Here is a 14,082-nt window from a genome sequence, read left to right as displayed (position 1 = left end):
TCGAGAGATAAGAGGGCAAAACGCAATCCATGTTCAATCTTAATTTTAATATGCTTGCTCTTTGAAAGGGCCGTCCCTCAAAGGGGCCACCAGCCCAGGCTGCAGCCTCCACAGGGCTGCATGTCTCTGCAAAAGAGATCCCACTTTGTGAATCCATCCATATGCCCATCTCTCTGCCAAACTGTGACCATGTAGGGAAAAGGACTCAACTCCTCCCTCACCGTCCCCCTGTGCCTGGCTCTGCAGCAGGCAAGTGTGAAATGTTGAAAGGACAACTTTAACAAGAATAAAATCAAAAGCATCATCATCCCTCTGTGCCTGCTCCTTCCTCTGGCTTCTCTGGACCAGCTGAGAAAAGTTCAATGTCCAGCATTCCCACCAGCCATTTGGCCTCCCTCTCAGCATGCCTAGAACGTCCCCTGAGTCTTATCATTCTATAGGTCAGTTCATTCTCTGCAGAGGCAGCCCCTCTGCCCCTCCCTCAGCCGGTGTAATTGTGTCTCCTGTGGACTCACCTGAAACCATTCTGCACCGGAACCAGGGGAAAGGAGACTCAAATAACGTCAGGCTCCAAGTCGAGAAGAACTCAAGAAACACGGAATTGAAACATCATGCAAAAGAGTTGGAAAAAACGCAAAGGATGAAAACTTAAGGGATGGAGAAGTGTTCGTGTTTAAATATTCCAGCACTTTAATATTTCAGGGAAAAAAATCAATGGGTTCAGAATTTTTAAAATTCAATCTTAAAAGCTATGCCCTTGAGCTAGTTCCTCTCTTAGATCTCAAATTCAGCATCAGTACAAAGGGCAGACTGGCCATCTGGTTTCCAAGCACCTTTCCATATCTTATCTTTTCAGAACGCAAGCAATTTCTGTTCTTTCTGGAAGGTGTTTTCATCATTTAAAAAAAAAAAAAAAAAGAACCCCCAAAATATTTGTTTTCCTTCAGCAATTCATGGATTGGCCACTAGATGGCAGAATGAGACCACAATGGGGCTGGCTGGAGATCTGTATGCAGCCTCGGGGGCAGCAAGCTAGCAAGCCTTTCTCCTGCAGGCATCTGATTAATAATAGAGCTGTAATTATCTTTACACAATCCTGATTGCAGCTCTGTTGTAGCCTAGCTGTTAAATTAAACTGCTCAAATAAATATGCTGGGCAACTCTGCCTCCCTGCAGTCCCCACTCTGGGTGGCTTCCAGGCTTATTAACATATCAAAACACAAACACAACCCTCCCAGCTCCCTTCATTTTCATAACAAAAATGACCCCCTTTCATCTCCCCAGCAACCCATTCTGTATTTAAATAGCTCTGTGAAGACTGATAACATTATTTCTTTATTTCCCCAGTCTAGCCCAGGGGATATCTCCAATCTGTTACCTCTGGAAACTGGATGGATGTGTTTTATTAGGAAAATGAATCACCCTCCACCCCAGCTTCCTTAAGCTCAGGGATGGATGTAGGTGGGAAGGAGAGCAGGCGGGACACCTCTCTTGGAAACTCTAGAAATCACTGATCAACCCTGCTGTTTCCCTCCCAGGCCGATCAGTGTTGTCTGATCTTTCAAAATGATCAAAGTGGAAATGAATGAAAAAGTAAAGACAAAAAGCAAACACAATATAACATTCAGATGCATTCTGCACGGGTTTGGGGTCACAGGCATGGGTTAGAGTTACAAGAGTAGGGTCCTGGCACTTGGTCATCTTGGAGTGATTATCCACAGGACTCTGGGGAATTAAGACGTCTTAGGAGCTGAGAGTTTACTTTAAAAAAAAACAACAACACTTCCCCCCAGGCTCTTAGGGGGCTGCTGAGTACACTTAATTTATTTTGCCACATAGCCTCTGAAGGAGCACATCTGCAAAGAGCATCCATTTTTTTCCACTGAGGTGTTAAGCTTTAAGAACTCATCTTCCTTGCCTTGCAATCTGTTCATTGAAGGATGAGGAACCAAAGTCCAGGAAAGAGAAGAGTGTGACCCAGGGTCTCAGGCTGAATCCTTTGCAGAGTGGGACAAGGCTTCTCTGGGTCCTCTAACTCTACCACTTCTAATCGCCTCAAACTTGATCTCCACAAGTCTGTGTCCCCCTCAGGAATTCTGAAGACCTGTGCAAAACAACCCTGTTCCCTAGATCTAGACAGACCAGGTCAGTAATAAACAAGAGTTAGGAGATTAAGTGAAGGAATGCATGAAAAGCCCAGAAAGGAGCCGCCTTAGATCCGAGAGAGGCTGCTACCCAGAGCTGGTCCCCCAACTGGAGCACCCACAGCCCACAGAGAAAGTAATCCAACCCAGAGAGTCACCTGCAGTAAGACTTCAGGGACAACTTAGCTGATCCCCCCAATCCTGTGTCTTTCTTCAACTTGGCTCAGGGTGGGGACAGGTCTGAGCATAAAGACAGTGGGTGAGGGAATGGAGAAAGCAGGGCAGATATTACAGCCCACTCTCAAGAATACTTCCGGGTAATTTTATAAGGAAAGATTTATTTATTTGACTCAGGGTTCCAGAGGTGGGGAAGCCCCAGGGCATGGCTGGGTTGGATTCCTGGTGAGGGCTTGAAAAGCCAAACTAACCTAAAGGGGAGCAAACCTGGGGTCTGCAGCAGTCTGTAGGCAGCAGTGGAATGGCACCTTTTTAGAGGGGTCTGTGTTCATAGGCCTTAATGAGAGTTAACCATACCAGGATGTGTAGTGTGACTTAATCCTTAGAGGCTGAGGGCTTGTTGTGGGGCAGTCAGGAAGCTAGTTGTGCAAGTTAAAATTCCAACTCAGGAAAACAGTTGCAAAAGCTTGAAACTCATTGCTCCTGGGTTGAGAAATCCAGAGCCCAGAACCCATTTGTTTGTTTTCTCCTCTGGGACTCAGTGTTACTGGGAAAGGGTGAAAGCCCAGAGCCCAGGCCTATGTTCACCTTCTCTCTCCTCAGGGGACCCATTGTTCTCCCTCCTCCCTGGGGGCTGTCCTTCCCCTTTTGGGGGTTAGGGTTAGGGTTAGGGTTAGATGAGAGAGTCAGGGGTCATGCACCAGAGTCCTTGGCCAGGCCCTGGGGTACAGCTCTGGCTTTGAGGGTTTTTCTGGCATCTGAATGGCACCGCAGGGCGGGGGGCGGGGCCAGCCTCTTTTCAGTTTCTCAGCTTGTCTTGATTGCCTGTAGGAGGCTGGGATGGAGAAATGATTTAAAAGGACAGCTTCCAGGAACAAAGTGGAGTCATTCTGGACCACGGATCGGCCTTCTTAAAATCCTCCAATTTTAAAGGAGGTGTTGTTACAGCATAGAGTAACGATTCCAGTCTTTGGAAGAGAGAACTCACTCCCTTGAGAGTTCACCTCTCTCAACCACCTATCACCTCCTAAAGGCCCGACCCCCAACCTGCCAAGGGCGACCAAGCTCCTCTTGAGTCCGGGAACTAGCCATGGTCCTAGCAGCAGGGCATCTGGCACTGTGATAGGTCATGGCAGGCCATACAAAGATGTCACCCTTTCCTCCCTCAGGGAAACAGGTCCATCCAGGGACAACTCCGTGAGGTGTGGGAAGGAGCCATGGAGATGGGGGGAGCCCTGAGTAAGAGCCCTGCGCAAGGGCCGGACGGTCCAGTTCCCACACCGATGCTTGGGACCTGGAGCTTCTGTTAGGTCCCCAGGCTGAAGAGGAGAAACAGGGATACCCCTCCTCCCTTGACCTGGTGACCCTCCTTCCACTTCCACTCCTCTCCTGCTCACCTCTGCTCCACTGAGTGGGCGTCTTCCTCTAGTGGAGGGAGCCCGTTGGACTAAGCAAAGGCGAGGTTCTTGGGGGAAGGTTGATAATGTACCATAACAGAGAAAGGTTCTCCCTCCTGGCAGGTGACAGGGCCTGGAACATGACAGAGGGGCCTCCCGGGGTGGGAGGATCACCCCGCTCCCCGTGGGGTCACAGTTTCCCAGGAGGCTTTGCTCTTGCAGCTCATGCCCGGCTCTCTCAGGTCAGGGTCATGCCACTTCCCTTCCCGCTCACCTCCCCAGGAGGCAAAGGAAGTTGGACCCCTAAATGCCAGTTTGTTCCCTCCTCACCCCTGGGGAGGACATCCAAAGGCACAGGGCCCCCCTCAGCCCAGGGCCTGGAGGAGCGCTGTTGCCCCTTGGCCTATTTTTCCTGGAAGAGAGGTGGAAAAACATCTGGAGGCGCTCTGGAGGCTGCCGTCGCACGGGGCTTAGGTTCCCTCTCGCTGAACTCCGGGGGGGGGGGGGTAAAGGGGGCTCATGCATTCATGAATTGCACAAATATTAATTAAAAGTCTGTTGTGTACAGAGTATTACACTAATCACTGAAGAGGCCCAGGAAGGAAGACAAGGACATAATGAAGCCTTGTATTTGTTGTCCCAGAGCCCTAAGGCAGCTTTCTCACGTGGCGCAGAAGCTGGGAGGTGAAAGGGACCCACGGAACCCCCCCCCCACCTCACTGTCTCATTTTGTAGATGAGAACAGAGACCAGGAGGGGCAGAATCCTGGCCCCCACCCCACACCAGGAGCTGAGTAGGTGAAGTGCGGTCCTGGCTTCTGTCGGAAAGCTCTACTTGGAAGAAAATGAAATGTCTTTTATTTCTCAGGATCTTTATTCTCTGGAGAGTCCCATGGGGGTAGGACTGTTCTGTGTCCCCTCTCACAGAGCTTCAGCTGGAGCCAGGAGCTTCCTGGGATTGCTCAGGATGCAGGCCAGGGCTCCTGCCCTGAAGGACGGGAGAGTGAGAGGACCCGAGTATGAGGCCGGAGGTTCCAGAGTCCAGACCTGGGAGGTGGGTAGTTAGAAAGGGAGAAAGCCAAGCTGCAGGGAAGCAGGCAGAAGTCCTGGGAGGCAGCCCAGGAAGTGGATGGGGAGCAAGAGCCCCCACGCAGCTTGGCCGTCAGAAGAGGGGCTTTGCAGTTAGACCGCGTGGGTGCAAAGTCCAAGTGCATTACATGGAGGGTGTGTGTGCTCTGGAGAGTCACTTACTTTCCTGAGCCTTGCCTTTCTCATCTCTGAAATGGGAATAATGGGGTACCTTCCTCTTAAGGTGGTCGAGGGCCACATGAGAACAGCAGAATGCCCGGCTCATGCTGAACATTCCATTAACATTGGCTTAACTCATTCAAAACCAAAGTGCCAGGAAGTCATAAAGAGGACGTCAGAGGACAAGGTTGAGGCTAGGCACACGTCAGAGCTGCCCTCAGGGATCATGGGAGAGTGTCCTGGGGACCCTGCAATCATGGCACAAGGGAGCCTCTGCCACTCTCAGACCCTTGGCCTTAGGGTAATCATCATCCTCCCTGGGCTTGACTTTCTTCATCTTAAAGTGAGGGGTTGGTCCAGATGTTACCTTGGAACACTTTCAAATCTCAGGCCTATGGGGCCCACGGGGAGAGAATTGGGAGAAGCTGGGGGTGTTGGGGTGATATGTCCTGAGCAGGAGCAGCAAAAGCCTCGACCCACAGAGCCATGTGGACAAGGGATGCCCAGGACCCGGCCAGGGGCAGCGAGGACCTGCAGACCCCATCTTGGTGCCCCATGGCCAAAGGAGAGCAGAGTTGTACTCTCTGTCTCTTCGTTACAGAGCACATTCACCTCCAAGATTCATGGGACCTATACAAGGACACTAGGAGGCTGAGTAGAGATGGTCTTCACAGCAGAGGACACCATGGTCAAGTTGGCATGGGTCTATTTTCAGTCCTCTCAAAGTATGTTCCTAATTCTCAGTGACTTTTTTTTCCCCACTCATTGATTATTCAGTAGCGGGTTATTTACTTTCTGCATACTTGTGAATTTTCCAACTTCCTTTCTGTTCTTAATTTCTAATTTCACTTCCTTGTAATCAGTGAACACATTTTGAATAATGTCAATCCTTTCACATTTATCAAGGTTTGCTTTGTTGCCTAGCATATGGTCCATCATGGGGAATGTTCCATGATAAAACAGAGAGAAAAAAACAATCATGAAGGCCCTGGAAGGTTAGGCCTGATTTCTGTAGAGTGTCCTTCAAGTCTTCTATTTGTTTGTTAATCTTCTATGTTCTCACCATTATTAGAGGTGTAGTATCAAAGTCTGCAGCTCAGTTGTGGAACTGTCTCTTTTTTTCCTCAGCTGGGTCAGATTCAGCTTTACATATCTTCATAATTGTTACAGCTATCTGATAGGGTGATCATTTTGTCATTTTAAAATGATGTTTTGCAATGATAACTTTTTTTGTTTTAAAATCGATTTCATCAGATATTCATAAGCCACTGTAGTTGTTTTGTGCCTTTTTTTGCATAATATCTCTTTTTCTATTCTTTTACTTTTAACATTTTTCTATCTCCAAATCTGAACTGTGTCTCTAGTAAATAGCATATTGATTTATTTTTTTTTAATCGAGTCTGACAGTGTCTGAAGTAGGAGGAAGTTGGGTCTGCCTTGATGAACCCCAAGAGTCCTGGGGTTGCTCTAGGTCTTCCTTAGGTAGTATATTGCAGCAGATATGGATGCAAATACTTCTTCCCACCAGGGTTAAGCCTCTGGTGCTTCTGCATAGCAGGCATAGTCACCCCTGGGTGGCAGTGGTTTTAGCAGAGTTCTTTAAATGCCTCTTACCCATCATCTCTGCTAAGCTGTACACCTTATTGGGTCTCAAACCTAGTAGATGTGGGAGGATGGTGACCAGGGCACCATCTGGTCAAAAGTGATCTGCTGTTTCTACATTTAAGACCAACCAGACCCCTCATGCCTGGGGACAGCTGTGTTCTGGGCCACTCTGCACATTTCCTAGTTGCTAATCTCTAAGAAACACCCTGTATGAATCCACAGTCCCCATCCTGAAGTTGTTTCTTGTATTGTTCCAGTCATTTAATCTATTCACCTTTGTGCTTTATTGATATTTCCTTCATGTAGCCATCTTATAGAAGATACTAAGTTAAGTATGGCTCTGTCAATTTCGCCCCCTCTAGAGGAGATCAACTTGTCCACCAGCCAATTTTCCAGCATATACTCTCATTAATGCTAACAGGAGAGACCACAGGGCAGAGGTGGGCTCAGTAGGTGGAGTGAAGGGTCAAAAAATCCTGCTTCAACCAGGCACAATGGGCCCACCTGTAATCCCAGCAGCTTGTGAGGCTGAGTCAGGAGGATTGAGAGTCCAAAGCCAGCCTCAGCAAAAGTGAATTCTGAGCAACTCAATGAGACCCTGTCTCTAAATAAAATACAAAATAGGGCTGGGGACATGGCTCAGTGGTTGAATGCCCCCGAGTTCAATTCCCAGTACGCTAAATAAAAATCCTGCTTCAGCTGCTGGTGAAGATAAGTAGGAATCAGCCCCAGCTTACAAAACGTCCGGGGGCAGGGTGGAGACATTCTGGGTAGTGCAAATAGACTGTCGTTAGAGAAGCCTAAGCATCCATGTGCAGAGCTGCAAGTGGGTCCCTATGGCAGGAGCATGAGGGACAAACTGGAGTGGACAGGGGTATGACTTAGATGGATCCGGTCCCATTGTTACTTTCTTATGTCTAGGATGATCTGAATGCTTAAAAGACCCTGGTCCACAACTGGCCTTTACACTCTCTCTGTTCATGCTCAAGTGAGATCCAATTCCAGGCCCGCTTCTCCCAGAGTCCCTGGTGCTCAGAAAGCACCCGGATGTCCTCAGGGTCTTGTAAGTTCCAGTCTCAATCACTGGCCCTTCCTGAAGGCAGGGAAGTCAAGCCTGATATGCTCACTCATTCCATGGGCTCCATCCAGCTACCCCTCCCCACCACTGGGCCACCCAGCAAGGATTCATGGGTCAACTCATTTCTCTCCATCAGCCCACACAGATCCCCTGTCCGAAACCCTGGCAGGGCATCCAGCGTCGGGCTTCAGGGGTTGTCTGAAAATCAGCAAGAATCAGTGCTACAGTAGGCCTCAGCCTGGGCAGGCTGCTCGGGGGCTGGGTTTGCAGCCGTTATGTCTGAGTAGAGCAGGAGAAAATTGCATTGTCTGTCACTGTCAGTGTTATCACCAGCAAACACAAACATTTTAGAAGCCAAGATGGATAACTCTGGCTACAGGCAATGCCCAGAGATGTTGCTCAGTGCCTGCCCAGGCTCTCAGGGACTATTTCATCCCCCTGCATCAGTACCCCCATATCTTTATGACCCATCAGAAATCTCCAGGGTGCTGAATTTCGAATCTTCCCTCCACTGAATTCTGTAGCCCGGCCAGGAAGAGGCCCCCAAACATGCTCATGGCCCCTACCTCCTGGATCTGATTTGGCCCTCCTTTTAGCCCGTGTGGCAGACACGATGACTGTTAACGTCCCCACTTCACCGATGAGGAACATAGTGTGTCAGTTGGTGATCTGAGGCTATCAGATGGAGGAACTGGACAGCAAAGCAGATGTATTGGTTCCAAGGAGAAAGTGCTTCCCAGCTTACCAGTCCTTCTTGGCCTAACAAGGGAACCAAGAAATTTAGTATCTGGAAGCACAAGGAGTGTCTTTCTTACCCCTCATGTCTTGGCCTTCCTGGATGCCCCTTATAGAGCTCTGTGCACTCCCAAGGCTTCCTGCCTCCACCTGAGCAAGCACCCACTCTGGAAGCTAACACAGGGATGAGTAGATGTCAGGTAATAGGTGAGAGGGAGTCCCTGGGGTGCCAAGGGGATCTTAATGCAGATAGCAAGGTGTGTGTCTTCTCACTTCTTGCAATGACACAGTCCTAGGGGCACTAGGATCTGTATGTTCAGAGATACCAACAGAGGCTTAGAGAGGTGGAGTGATTGTTCTCCACAAAGCCAGTCCCTTTTGGTCCTAGAACCATCCCCACACTGTCTTGCAGGGGCTGAGCCATATGCTGCTGGGTCTCCAAGGGAGATTTGATGAGTTAATTAAAGGGTGTTCTTGGAATGTCATGGTTGCAACGTATCCCTGTCATCCTGCCCTGAAGGAGAGGGAAAGATCTGTTCCCATCTTTCCCAATGGATTTCTAGCCTCCTAGTTCCTAGTTTCTGTTGTAGCCAAATTATTGACACAAATTTTGGTCCTTGGGTGGCAGAGCTCTCTCTTTTTCAAACATAGTTGGGCCCCCCATCTCCATTATTCTAGCTCATTCTTCAAGCCTCAGGGAAACCAGTGGCCACCCAGACACCCTGTTCTCCTCCCTGTCTCTGAGCTCTGATGGCTAACATCTGACCCACCCTCTCTTCTGTCCATCTTTCCTTTAATTTTTATCTTATTAATGCAGTTCTGACACTCATGGCTTGTCCCCCCTCCTAGCCTGAGGTTCTGGCCATTTTGGTAGCTTCTTCAAAGTCTGCCACAAAGATACTCACTGGATGCCTTTGGGAGGTCTCTGGGAGTGGACAAGATCCAGCCCAGCTTCCCACCTTCATAGAGACATCTGGATGGAAGCTCTGGGCCAGGCTTAGAGGTTGGGGACTTGCTACAATTTCATTGAGTGATATCTCTGCAAGGGCTGCTCTCCTGGCTGTCATGCACTTGGGGTTTAGAATGTGTCCAGAGCTGTGGTCACCTTTATTGAGGGTTCTAAAGTCACAGCATCACTTTCTTCTCAACTGTCTTCAACAATTTTATGGGGAGGGGAGCTGAGACCTATGACCTGGCACATTTATTCTGTCTCAGGCTCCTGGTTATTCATACTGAAGCAAAGAGCATTTTTGTCTCAGAAGCTCAATTCTCTTTGACCTCGTCTTCCTGGTGCAGTCATGCTGTCAACTTTGCAGTTTTCAGTTGGAACTGGGATCGTTCTTCCCATCTTAGATAAGGGCAGCCAAGGACAAAAAAAAAATCATGGTGGTTTGGTCTTTTCTTCTCCAGAAACTTCAGAAACATTTCAGGTCAAGCCTGATATGTGAGCTACAGGTCAAAGACATGGACACGTTCAACCTTGAAAAGGAGAAAACTCAAGAGCTGACTTAAACCACCAGAGGACGGTTCTCCAAGACTCAGTGAGACTTGGTCAGCTTCAGGGGGAGGACCCAGAAGACCCAGAACCAGTTGGTGTAAATGCCAGAGAAGAGTTAAGCATTGTCTCAGTTTTGTCCTCCTGTGCCCTCAGCCCAAGAAACAGACCAGAGACAAGAATCATCAGGTGCAGATGGTTTACTTGAGAGGTGTGAGGTTAGCAGGTAGAGAGGCTAGTGTGAGTGTTGCAGAGGGGGTGGTGGTGGTGAGGATGTCAACAAGGGACTTGACATCAAGCCAATTTCCACTGAGGGGGATGTAGCTTACTGCTCCAGAAATTATTTCAAGACCTGTGTACCCCCACCAACACCACTAAAATCCCCCCACTTGAAGGTAGCGAGCTGGTTAATTGTATCCCAGGTGCTTCTGTGTTAGTAGGCAGATTCAATTCTGGCAGTCCAAGGGTAGATCAGGTGCTGTCCTTGGGAATATACAGAAACAGAAAGGGTCCTTGGATATGGAGAAGAGATTAACAGCAACTGCTGCGAGCACCACATACAAGTTATGTAATGATTCAAACAATCCAGAGGAGGAGGGGGCTCTCTGTGAGGTGGTAAGCTCTCCACCACCAGCCCCAAGGCCAAATGGATTGGGCGGGGTCTCCAGTTTTGAGTAAGGAGTTGGACCAGATATCCTCCCAATTTGACTCTATAGGCAAGGTCTTCAGGTCCTCATGCTACTGAGAAGGTCCCCTGGCTTGCCACAAAAATGCAAGTCCTTCCTTTTTTAGTCTTAAGGGCTAATAATCTCAATTTCTTACACACTGCTTTTTTTTTAGAGCTTCATGGTCATTCATGGTAGTGGGCTTCTTTCTGACAAACTCAACACGCATGGAAATCAATTTCAGTTCACGATCCCCTCTGTTCCCTTCCCCTTCTCCCTACCCCCCTCACCTTCCCCTTTCTCTACTGGACTTCCTTTTGCTCTTCTATTAATTTGTATTTGATCAGTTCCTTATATAATCTTATCCTTCCCTCCCCCTTTCCTTTATTTTACTTTAGCTTCCGAATATGAGAGAAAATATTTGAACTTTGAGTTTCTGAGTGACTCACTGGTTCTTATGTGGGTGGATTAACACTGAACCAGCAAGCTGTGATCCCGCGCTCCTGTTTGGTTCCCGTCAATTTTTCATTGAGTTCTTCCTCGCGCCTGGAAGTGGGCTTGGATTGGAGAGGCAGGGTCATTTTCCATATCGAATTGGATGGAAGTCTAAATGGTTTGCAAAGTGAGTTACTTTTAGGTCTAACTGGGACTCTGGTTCACTTTCCAAAGAAGTCACCCTTTCCTGTACCTGGGGAGAGTGGACACTGCATGCAGGTAGATTCCTTCCCATAGTTTTTGGAATCCACTCAATAAGAATGGCTACCATTGGACATTCTACTGCACACATTGGCTTTCTCTGAATCCTCACAGCCCAAAGAGCAATGCACTCTTTATATCCCCGTTTTAGATGAGGAGGTTGAGGATCAGAGAAGTTAAACAGACCTATAATCTGTTGCAGCTTACAAGAAATAGTGTGAGTTAAACCCTGATCCAAAATTCTAAGAATTCTCCTAGTCCATTCAATTCAAGGAAGCCAGCCAAGCCTCTCCCAGGGACTTTGACTTTCTCTTTAGGAAAGAGACTGAGGGTTCTACCAAGGTCTTTGGAACAGGGGATTCCCAAGGTGGTTTAAGTGAATGGTCCTGGCTTAAAGAGAGCAAACTGGGGACACATCCTGTCCATAATAGGGATGTCTGTGCTGTGGGAAACGAATCTGATGGACTGATTAAGATGTAAAATGGGCACATATTTGATCTATAATCCTACTGCTAATATTCTATCTCACAGAAGTAAAACCTCAAATGTACAGGGAAAATGTAGAACAGTAGGGATACAGTTGGGTTTATTATTTTTATTTTATTTTATTGGTATTAGCAAAAAAGAAAAAAGAAATGGAAGCAATTTTGACATCTGCCAATAAAGGAATAGATGAATAGATATGCTGCATTCAAGCAACAGTTTATTAGGCAACATTAAAGACTGTGCCATAAATTCTAAAACTTAACAAATCATACATTTTATTGTATTTCACACTTCCTCAATAAAGCCGCTTTAAAAAAAATCACATTAGATCCATGTGTGCATCTTGATCATGAAGATGTCCCTGATACGTGCCTGGTTGAGTAAAAGCAAGCTTCAGGGTACAACGTGTGATTCCGTTTGGGGCACAGTCGTGTGTGCATCTGTACGTGGGTTTATGTGAGTATCAGGGATGTTGGAAAGGTCACTCTATAATGATCTTGGTGAGGAAAATATAATGGGCAGGAAAAACAGGAAGCCTTAAACTTTTCTATATTTAGTTCTCTGTTATTTGCCTTTTAACAACATGCTTCAATTGCTTTTGTAATAAAAAATATTGTAAAAAAATAATAGTGTCGGTGAATCACCACAGAAGCAAGCCTGTCTATGGATCCAACTAAGATTACTCGCCTCTAAGGAGACAGGTGCCTGTGGGTTTCACCATCCCCTGGGGTTGCCAAAAACACTGAGGCAGGGGATTGTCCTGGCTCCAGCCACTGAATATACAGTCGTCGATGGGACAGTCTGAGTTTGGAATAGAAACATAAAGGTCAGTCGCAACAGAAAATGTATTTCCTTTCCAAATGCCTGCATGATAAAATATGGAATTTTAATAATTTCACAGGGTAGGAATTATAGCTGCCTAGCTTTTATCAGTGCCTCAGGCATTGGACTGACCCCAGCAAGACCTCACATTTCCTCTTCACCAGCAGGATGATTTTCTACTTCATCATCTTTTCTGTCATTGTGGGAGGAAAAACAAATTCCCCAGGTAGCCTTCCTGCAACCCCAGCCCAGCAGAACCATTGGGAGCAGGATTTCGTCCATTTGTTCAGCCAGAAAACATTTACTGAGCCCTATTGTCCCAGTTTTCTTACTTTGCTTGTATTGAACACTGAGGATACACAAATTCCAGGAGATCTTCTGGACAGCACACTTAAAAGTGAAATTACTGAACAGGCAGTCTGGGAAGGTGATGGTGACTATGAGAGTTGAGAATTCATTCCTTCCTTCATGTATGCATGCATGCATGCCAAAGGCAATTTTGGAAAAACAGAGATCTCGAGCTTTGAAGATGGAAAAAAAAAACTGTGAAGTTTTCCACGGAAGGAAAATAATATTCATTAGCTGTGGTTCTTAAGTACAGAACTAGGACCCTGGAGTCATACAAAGGGGCAGAGTTGGTAGAAAATGTGATGAGGTTGATCCAGAATCTATGCAGATGGCAGTATTCCAAGAGTAAGGGGGATGTGAAGGGCACCTGAGAGGCCAGTGTGGGTAATGCATGAAGAAAAATGATCATCACAGGGGCAGAAGGATGGAAGGCAGGGCACAAGAAGGGCTGGCCTCAGACCAGAGCTCAGACTGTCCATCCTCTGTACCACGAGGCCAAGAGCATGCAGATGTGTCTGTCTTGGGAGGTGAGAGATTGATAGATTTTTTTTTTCTGGCTCCTTCTATTTTCTCAGTAAAATTGAATTCAAGGCCCTCAACCAAAACCAAGGAGGGTGTGCTGTCCTGGAAGTTCCAGGGCAGAGGAGAGAGTGGGAAGAAGTCATCTCTGAGGACAAGAGAATGGCTTGACCTGGGATATAGGACAGCACTGTGGAGCAGAGCCCGGGGCTCACTGGATGTTGGTGGCCATAGTGAAAGTGAGACCAGTCGGCATGATGGTGCGTTTTTCTCCAAATGCATTCCCTTCTCAGATCAGTGGGAGAGTAGGAAGGTAATTTCATCTCACCAGATTAGGATTTAACCAGGCAGCCCTAAAAGATGGAGAGAAGGTGACCACTGTGACAAGTCCCAGAGGCTCAGTGGGGTATGGAGAGGAGTGACAGATGGAGAAAAGATGGTAGGTCCTTAGTCACGGCAGGAGCGGGAGATGGTTAGCCCCATTTTGCCAGTGAACTGAGACTCAGGGAGGCAAATCATAATCTCTAGAAAAGTCGTGTTCCTGGGACTTCAGGATATGAGAAGGTGAGAAGCAGAGAGTAAAGTATTTCTACTAGTGATGTCTCCCTCTCTGTCCCCTTCTCCCTCTCAGGGAGCTCAGCACTGTGGTCAGCTCTCCGACTTGTCCG

Source organism: Ictidomys tridecemlineatus, unplaced genomic scaffold (assembly GCF_052094955.1).
Source record: "Ictidomys tridecemlineatus isolate mIctTri1 unplaced genomic scaffold, mIctTri1.hap1 Scaffold_96, whole genome shotgun sequence".
Taxonomy (NCBI): Eukaryota; Metazoa; Chordata; class Mammalia; order Rodentia; family Sciuridae; genus Ictidomys; species Ictidomys tridecemlineatus.
This window is presented reverse-complemented; position numbering follows the sequence as displayed.